This window comes from Piliocolobus tephrosceles, chromosome 9 (assembly GCF_002776525.5).
Source record: "Piliocolobus tephrosceles isolate RC106 chromosome 9, ASM277652v3, whole genome shotgun sequence".
Lineage (NCBI taxonomy): Eukaryota > Metazoa > Chordata > Mammalia > Primates > Cercopithecidae > Piliocolobus > Piliocolobus tephrosceles.
Window position 1 is genome coordinate 59,678,162 of NC_045442.1, and position 8,117 is coordinate 59,686,278.

The following is an 8,117-nucleotide window of genomic DNA, read 5'->3' on the forward strand; positions in this document are numbered from 1 at the left end:
TGAGATTGTGCCACTGCACTCCAGCCTGGGTGACAAAGTGAGACCTTGTCTCAAAAAAAAAAAAAAATTCCAAAAGAAACTCAACTTCAAAATATAAAGTCATAAATTCAGTATGTAGAAATTATATTTTATTAATTTTTCTTGTAAAGAAAGGGGATGTTGTAGCACGTGATGTATTTGGAAGAAGAATTAATACTTTATAAGGCTTGTGATGCCCCTTATATTCAGCTGTGATAACCAACATTAGTATATGTTTGTTTTCACACTTTGCGAGGAGGCATCATCCCGATTTTACAAATACACAAGAGACTCATCACTGACCAACCTGTGACCGGGTGCAGTGGCTCATGCCTGTAATCCCAACAGTTTGGGAGGCTGAGGCAGGTGGATCACTTGAGCACAGCTGGAGACCAGCCTAGGCAACATGGCAAAACCCCGTCTCTACAAAAAATACAAAAATTAGCTGAACGTGGTGACTGGCTCACGCCTGTAGTCCCAGCTATTTGCGGGGCTAAGGCAAGAGGATCGCTTGAGCCCGGGAAATTGAGGCTGCAATGAGCTGTGATCGCACCACTGCACTTCAGCCTAGGTGACACAGTGAGATGCTGTCTCAAAAACAAAAACAGTGACCAACCTACGACCCAAGCAACCGCAATGTTTGTGACTGTGGACTCTGTTGTTAATTCCGTCACAGCTGGTTATCTTAGAGATCAAAGAATACTTGGAAAGTTAACATGGAAATGATTCCTTCCATATATGTATTATATAATACAAAAAGTTTCAGATTATCACAACGTTAAAAGAAGTAAAGTTGTTAAGTCATTGGATTTGGTTTAGTACAGAGAGAAAGGATGCTTTTAAAGTGAATAGAAAAAATAAAGACAAATAATTTACAATCAGTTAAGGACTAAAACAGGAAGAGTCTGAAAAGTGGATGCTGAAACAGGAGGAGTATCCTCTCAGGAAGCACTTTCCTTCCTTCCTCTCCTTTCCACCAACATTTGTTCCACGGCTTCCTCTCTTCAAACCACACCTTGTAAACCCTTTTATGTGCTCTGCTCACAACAAGAAGAATTTCATGTGCTGTTCCATACTGGGTTTTAACTGATAAAATGCACACACACACAAAGGCCAAATGCCTTTTTACACAGGAGATTAACTTTATTCAGTCTTTAAGCTGAAAGCAAGTACAGTTAGGATATATAGCAGGCGACAGTTTCCATATGTTCTAGGAAAGTGGAGCTGTATTATTTATAGTTTACAACATGTATAAAATTAAAGCTAGCAAGGGGGCTCCTAGGGAGGTAAATTAAACAAAGAAAGGAAGACTTAGAGAACTCTATTTTGCTATAATCAGAGAACATGCCTATAAGATAGCACTAAAAAAATATATTTAACATTAAGCAATATGCAAAAGTAGTTGGAGTGTTTACAATAGCTTAAATTCTAAAATTAAAAAGGACATTGAAGACTGAGAAGGGGAAAAACACCTAAATTTTGTAATCTTAATAGACAAATGTTTCATAAAAGCAGGAGTAAATAAATATAATTAAACAGGTGTATCTTCCAAAGTGCAAAGACACGTTACAAGAAATCAGGTTGCTCTTTGACCCACCAGTCTCAAAGCACATTAGACTGCAGCAAGTAATAATTGCTTCCTCATTTAGATTAGACAATGAGTGCTCTCTGCAAGCTGCTCTCCTCTAAATAGATTGTAGAGAGTAATTGAAACAAGTTATACGGGGAAGTGGAGTGACCGATTCCTCAAAGTGTGGGAGCAGAGCTATGGTAACCTCTTGAGCCTGGCCTTCATCCTGTTCCTATTTAGGGAATCCGCGGGGCAGCCAGTGTTGAGTGCAGTCTGCAGTTCGCCAGCTTTATTGTTCATACTTGAAGGGAAGGTCACATGCCCTCTTTGACAGAGAGGTTTATGGGCTCTCTCTAATTAGCAGCACCCTCCACCAGACAGACTGTTGGCCACTTTCCAAGAACGGGGCTTGGTAGCGGCCACTGATGAAGGAGAAAACAAGGTTATTTACCCTGCGACTGTAATTCTTGGCACAAGTTCTCCCTTTACACTCAGACACGTTTTCTTTTGTTCCAACTTGCCTTTGGAATTCTGATAAGGGCGTTAAGGGAGGGAAATGCAGCTATATATTTAGTGGTGTAAGCAACCCATATGTTGGCCTCAGATACTTTTTACTATTCTAAGATCTCATACCAAAAGAGAGAAAGAAAAAGGAAAACGAAAAGGGCAGCGTAGTCGAGCGTTGCTTGCAAATGTAACTGCTTAAGCACATGCCCACACACAACCCCAGAAAAGGAAGTTTAATTTGCAACATCTATAAAATAACGACAGTTGTATGGTAGGACACAGAAATCCCAGCGGTGAAGTGTGATTGGGCTTAGCTATTTCAGGAGTGTTAAAAGAGTACCGGGAATATATTTGGCTTGTCCTGTTCTGTCGGTTCTGCAGGCCGGTGGATTAAGCTGATAGAAATGCTTTTTGGTTGATTTAAACCAGATGCTCCGACTATTTTTGTCCCGTTTGCAGGCGCAGAAGCTCTGCATAAGGCAATACTGCCCCCCTCGGCCGTCCGCCAACTGCAAGGCGTAGGAGCCTGGTCTCCACTAGCCACCTCGGCCGTAAAACCCTTTCAAGTCCCTATTATTATTCCAGGCACATTCCAAGGGGATTGAGTCACCGAGTTCACTTGGCTTTTCTCGTGCCCTGAACTGCCTGTACCAGGTGGAATACGACTCTCAACTTCAAATATGGAATCCAAAAGCGGTCAAAGAGCGCTTTAGAGCAAGCCCCAGATGCGAACTCTACCGCCACTTCTCCCCCACCCGCGCCTGGGGTTTGCTGGCTACGCAGCTGTAGTCCCACGCCAGCACTAAGGTCGCCTGTTCGACATATGAGGGTTTTCTTTGGGGCATCCTGTAGAACTGCCCTGTTTTCTCTACCACTTTGAGAAGCCCCAAGGGCTGCTCGGCGGCGAGGCACAGACTGGGCTGGAAACTTTTCCTTTGGGCAGTGCATCCCGGAGAGCCAGGAGGCCCAGGCTCCCCCTGGGAGCCTAGGGGGCTTGAGGTTCTGCTGGCTTTTAAGTCGGCTAGGAGGGAAAACTCCCAGCCCCTCCCACGCGTCCGCCCAGACTCGCCGGCCGCCTGCCCCGGGCAGGGAATGCGCACATCTGGCGGCCCAGGAGCCACATCTGATGCACGTAACCCTCGGCACCCAGATGTCCCAGAGTCCGGAAGAATCAAAGAACGCCAGCGGCGGGGCGGCCGCGGCTGCGGCTTCTCCCTTGGACAGCGGGAGTCCAGATGCGGGGGGGCGCTCTCCAGGGCCGAGCTGGGAGGTTGCGCTGCAGGGCGGGTGGGTGCAGTGAGGCAGGAGCCGCACTGGGGGGCTGGGCTGGCGGGAGGGAGGCTGGAGACTCGCCGGGGAGAGGGAGGCGGCGGTTGGGTGCTGGAGAGCGCTGGTGCCTTGCCAGTGGGCGGTGGCGCCTTACGCCTTCCCCCCAACCGCCGTCACCGTGCGTGGGATTTTATAACCTAGGTCCCCGGGAGGTGGTGGTGGAGGGAGGGGCGGCGGGGCGTTTCCGGGGCGGGGGAGGGGCGCACCGCTCCAGGTCTGGAACGAGGGCGGGGTTTCCCTCTGCTTCTCGCCTCTGTTCCTGCGCTGAGACGCAGGCGTTTCCTGGCGTGGAGCGACTCGCCCCCGAGCTCCCCTGCATAGTCCTGGGAGTCGGGATGCGGGTCAACCCAGATGACCCGACTCGGAGATCCTCGATCCCCTACCCGAGTCTTTAACCGGAGAGGGAGGAGCTACCAGTTTCCTCCAGACGTTCTCCAAAGCCCGACCTGCCTGGAGAAGCCTGCGCAGGGCGGGGACGCCCCTCAGACGTTTGTTTGCACGTAGGGGTTTTGACGTTTCGCTAAGCAACAGCGTTTGCCAGGGAATCAGGGCTGTTTCGAAGAGCTTGCGTTTATTGGATGCTCCCATCTTGAACAAATCGTTTCCATTCGATTTGTTTAACCAAGGCGAGGGCGGACTGTGTTCTTACTTAAAAGTTGTCCTTCATCCAAGCTGTCCTCAGATTTTCATTTAAGGGTGTCATAACACCCCAGGTCGTTGCGCAAATGTTTTGTGACAATTTAGAAAACCAGAGGGGGAAAATATCCTTAGAGAAAAAATCATAACTAACAAGAAAATTATGTTAAATGATGCTGGTCCTTTTTCATTGGATGGTCCCAGTTGACGCATACTCTCTTCCAAACCCAGTGACTATTCAGAGTCTTCAATTTATGGCAAATCTCCCGTTGGGAGCGAAGTGCATGAAAGGGTCCCACCTTATTCACCAGCTGAAACTGTGAACAAGCCTTGGGGTTTCCTCTCCCAAAGACTGCCAGGCTTCACTGAGAATCAAAAGAAAACAGGGTATTAAATGCCTGCGGTTAGTTTTCAAATATGAACTCTTCCATTGCCTATTTCTGTGACTTGTGGCAAATTACTCAATCTCTTATGCCCCTGGTGCTGCTTAGAGACAGGGTCTCACTGTGTTGCCCAGGCTAAAGTACAATGGCACGATCCTAGCTCGTTGCAGTCTCAAACTCCTGGGCTCAGATGATCCTCTGGCCTCAGCCTTCCAACCAGCTAGGGTTACAGTCGCATGCCACTACACCTGGTTAATTTTTTGTTTTTGTTTTTTAGAGATAGGGAGTCTCACTGTGTTGCCCAGGCTCCCCTGAAACTCCTAGCCTCAAGCATTCCCCAGCTCAGCCTCCCAAAGTGTTGGGATTACAGGCGTGAGCCACCATGCCTGGCAAGCTTCATTATTTCTAAAATGTAACTGTACATTTTAGAGTAGCATAGGGGTGGTGTAAGGGTTAAGGATTAATGATAGTACAAATCAAGTGCTTAACACAAAGTTTGATGCATAGGAAGGACGTAGTTGTTATTATCAATGTGAGTAGACTGTTTACCACCAAAATGAAAGGTATGGGCAATAGTAACTGGGTAGCCTCCAGAGATCCTTTTTTAAAAGGAATATGAGTTTTAATACATTGGTTGAATGAATAAAACCCACAACACTCTAGGCACATCTCCAGTCCTTGCCCTGGCAGAGTTTTCAGTCTAACTAGAGGAAATTGGATGAAATGATAGTGATGCACACATAGTCTTTCATCATACTGTGAAAGCCTTTTAAAACGTGGATTTGACTTCTGGGTTTCCCATTATAACCTCTTCCCAAAGAAGATTATTCATTCTTTCAGAATATTTCACTAGGGTGATGATAAGGTATTACAGATGTATGTTGAAAACATCTTTTTCTGCATAGCCCCTTCTTCCTTTGGAATTTTAGAAGAATCTGATCAAGGCAACCTCTGTATTAAGTGAAAATTTGGGAACTCAAAAATATAGTAGATGCACAGAAATTGCAATTCTGAAAAGGTCAGAGCTATTGTGTATAGAGGGGAGCTGCTGAAACTACAGGAGTCTTTTAAATTTTTCAGGTTCAGCTTCCTTTGCTTTAAAGTTAAAGAAGGGTTGGACTAGTTTTTCCTTCCTACACTCAAACTCTTTGGTTTCAAAGGTAGCTGTGCCCAAGGGGTATTTTCTGTGTATTCCAGAGCCCTGACCAGGAAGGGAAGGACTTTGAGAGGCTTTGGGCTTGACAAAATATCATGGCCAAGTGTGGTGGCTCACACCTGAAATCCCAGACTTTGGGAGACTGACACAAGATGATCGTTTGAGCCCAGGAGTTTGAGATTAGTGTGGGCAACATAGTGAGACCCTGTCTCTTAACCAAAAAAAAAAAAAAAAGAGAGAGAAAGAGAAAAAAAAAAATCATGGAGTGATGAGAGAATCTAAGGAAGTCAGACCAGTACTGAATTATAACCAGGTATATATACTAACGTATTTCTTTTTGTTTGTTTGTTTTTGTTTTGAGACAGAGTCATGCCCTGTCACCAGACTGGAGTGCAGTGGCACAATCTTGGCTCACTGCAACCTCCGCCTCCAGGGTTCAAGCGATTCTCCTGCCTCGGCCTCCTGAGTAGCTGGGACTACAGGTGCGTGCCACCATGCCAGCTAGATTTTTTAAAATTTATTTTTAGTAGAGATAGGGTTTCACCATGTTGGCCAGGATGGTCTCGATCTCTTGACCTCGTGATCCACCCACCTCAGTCTCGCAAAGTGCTGGGATTATGGGCATGAGCCACCGCGCTGGCCGTATTTCTTTCTTCAGTTTTTTTTTTTTTTTTTGAGATGAAGTCTCACTCTGTCGCCCAGGCTGGAGTGCAATGGCGTGATCTCGGCTCAGTGCAACTTCCACCTCCCAAGTTCAAGCGATTCTCCTGCCTCAGCCTCCCAAGTGGCTAGGACTGCAGGCACATGCCACCATGCCAGGCTAAATTTTGTATTTTTAGTAGAGATGAGATTTCACCATATTGGCCAGGCTTGTCTGGAACTCCTGACCTTGTGATCTGCTTGCTCAGCTTCCTAAAGTGCTGGGATGACAGGCATGAGCCATGGTGCCCGGCCAACGTATTTCTATATATATAGTGGATATATTAATATATACATTATATATTTTTTAAAAATAAGAGGTACATCTGTATTTATTTCTAGCATATCTATAGTAGAGAATCTGTATACACACAGATCACCCGGTAAGTTTTCCTAATACCTTACCTACAAAAAAGGTAGAATTTTCTTCTGTCTATGATCGTGGCCTGAAGGGTGACTTTTCAGCAGCAGAAGAGACTGGAATGGAAGGTGTCCATGATTTTGGCTGGAAGAGAGTAGTGTGCCCTCTTGTGGGTCTCCTGTCATGTTCTCAGAAAGTTCCTCAAGATAGAACTGTGGCCTTTGTGGTCAGGGCTCTAGTCCCATTTTACCTTCAGATGTCTCCTGCGCAATTTTTTTCTCATCATCTTCCCTGAAAAATATTTCCCAAATAATAACACAGCTCCCTCAGCTCCCTAAATTATCTCTCTCACACTCCACATCCAATGGATCAGCCCCTCCTCTCAGGTCTAATTTTTTTTTTAAACTTTTATAAGTTTAATGTTGTCACTGTATATTTACATATTCATTGGTACAATTTACATCAAGTTTTATACTTATCCTTTTTTGCAAATATATCATGTACACAAAGATACATATTCAATAACTGAGAAACAAGTGAAACTTCTGATCTATACTTTCAGGTTTGTTCAATCATGTTACTTCTGATAAGGATCATCAACATACCAGTTTCGCCTCTCTGAGAGGACCTCGCCATTGGAGTTTACTCTGGGTTTTATTGCAGAAAACAAATTCCCTCAATCGCTTTTTTCCTGCAGGTGCCTTTTTCCATAATTTTTTTCTTACAACCAGACTTTCTCCTCACCCAAAGGCCACAATGAAGTCGAAGAAACCTGTAGATGACAGCTTTCACAGTCTTTCTCTTGCCTTTTCGTGTACTGAAGTATGTTAGAGATCTGACTGGCAGCTTCAGGACACTTGGAAGCAAGGGGGCCACTCTATTAAGGATGGCTGAAGTATGCCCACATGTCAGGTTTCTCTCAGATGTGATAAGTCTGGGAGTGGAGGAAACAACTGGTGTCTGAATATGACTAAAACATCCAGTGGGCAGTGCAGAAATAAGAGAGGCATTCTTGACACAGTTTCGGTAGGCTGAAGATGCCAAAACATTCAAGGGCTATTGGATTCCTGAAGCTGCCCCCACCGCACCAGCAAAGGCAGAGGCAGCCATCCTTCTCAGCTCTAATTTATGAATATGGATGTATCCCAAACCCCATCCCTTCTTACTACCTCCTGCACTAGCAACTAGTCCAAACCACCATCATTTCTTGGCCAACCTGCTACAATCACCTCCTAATTATTTTCCCTGCTTCCACTCCTTCACTATATATTTCATTCTCCACACAGCAGCCAAAGTGATTTTTAAAAAAAATACAAATGAAACGTGCTCACTCTCCTATTCAAAATCCTTTAGTAGTTTCTTTTCACACTTGGATAAAATCCACACTCCCTCACCACAGCCTATATGACTAGACTCTTGCCTAATCTTCTCACCTCATCCTCTATCACTTTCTTCCCT

General features: G+C 45.3%; 1 pseudogene; it reads right to left on the bottom strand.

Moving 5' to 3' along the window:
* Positions 1 to 7,209: 7,209 nt before the first annotated feature.
* On the bottom strand, positions 7,210 to 7,769 carry LOC111537787 (annotated as a pseudogene).
* Positions 7,770 to 8,117: the final 348 nt, after the last annotated feature.